Here is a 1,627-nt window from a genome sequence, read left to right as displayed (position 1 = left end):
CTGATGACATCAGTCACACCTCATCCTTCCTCCAGAAGACCATCTCTGCTACTGTCGAGCCCCATGTTGCCATCAAGCCTATCTAACCCCACTGTCCTACTCTTCCTCCACAGGCCATACTCCTTCTCCATGAATCCCATAGGCTCTACTGTTCCCTCCTCCTCACAAGTGAGCGGGACACTTTCTTCTGCCACTGGCAACTACAAAGACGTATTCGAAACCTTCTGACAGTAAAGAAACGCCAGGACTGGCGCCAAAGATGCACACGACTCAATACCATCTGCCTGACAGCTCCTCCAAATACTGGTCTAGTTACCACTGCCTCACTGGTTCTTATCCCACCCCCTTACCGACTCCTCCACAACTGCCCCTTCCTGACAACCTCAGTGAGGGCAACCATTTTGCTTGTCACCTCTCCGAAGTCTTCTCCATACCCAACGATACTCACTTTGATTACTCTCTCTACCCCACCATCCTCCACCACACCAATACCACTCTCCTCCCATTTGCTCCTGGCTTCTAGTACTTGGACCTGTTACCAAGGCTCAGAATTAAATACTCTTATAACAGCACACAACATTACACTCATCCTCGGTTCCAGGTGCAACACTGTCCCTGGTCACGATTCCTTCACCTACTGCCACCTCAAGAAATGTACTCTCTCCTCCCCCACCACACTTGTCACCCCCACAGAACACCAACGTCTTCACTGACTTTTACTGTAACCTATGGAAGGCCTCCCACATCCTGTTGTTCCTTAAAGTGAACACACCCCTTACTGACGTCTCCTCCAATCATCCCATATGCCTCACCTTCATGTTCAATAAGGTCTTCAAGTGCATGTTCTCCTACCATATCCATCGCCACCTCACTGAACACCACTTCTTCCCTCTTACCCAGTGTGATTGCCTGCCTCCCTTCTCCAATGATGACCAGATCCTTAATCTTAACCATGTCTTCTCCCTTCAGTTTAACTCCCATTGCTCTGCTATTTTTCTATCCCTCGACTTCCAGAACGCCTGTGACCATGTATGGCATTCTGAGCGCTTTTTCAAGCTCCAGACCTACATAATTTCTATCAACGTTGGATCCTCCCTCTCCCACAGTTCTTCCTATGTTAGCATGTGTAATACCAATTCCCATACCTTCTACTCCACCACAGGTGCACCCCAAGGCTCCTTCACTTCTCGTCTCTTCTATCTCCTGTACACCACTGATATGCACAAAGTACATTCACCCATCTATCTACTTCAATATGATGATGACACCACCTTCCTTGCCTTCTGTCCTACCCTTCAACGGTCCTAGCGCTCCATTCAAACCCACCTAGACCAGTTTACCACATGTGCAACCAGTGGCTCCTTTGGATCAATCCTTCAAAAACCCAGGTAATCTTCATAGGATAAACTGCCCCCTCCTTTCAGCTCCATTATTTCTACCTCACCATCTGTGACCATCACATCCAACTGACTCCCACCTTTAAATATCGTTGGAAACCCCCTTGACTCCCCATCTCCTTACCACCACCTCCTAAAGCTCCTGTCTGGCCAGACATGGAGATTGCATCCTTCCACCATCCTTCATACCTACACATCGTTGCTGCATCCCATCCTGTGCTATGCCAGTG

Source organism: Schistocerca americana, chromosome 8, assembly GCF_021461395.2.
Source record: "Schistocerca americana isolate TAMUIC-IGC-003095 chromosome 8, iqSchAmer2.1, whole genome shotgun sequence".
In the NCBI taxonomy this organism is placed as follows: domain Eukaryota; kingdom Metazoa; phylum Arthropoda; class Insecta; order Orthoptera; family Acrididae; genus Schistocerca; species Schistocerca americana.
The sequence above is the reverse complement of the archived record's forward strand: the minus strand, read 5'-3'. Positions refer to the sequence as shown.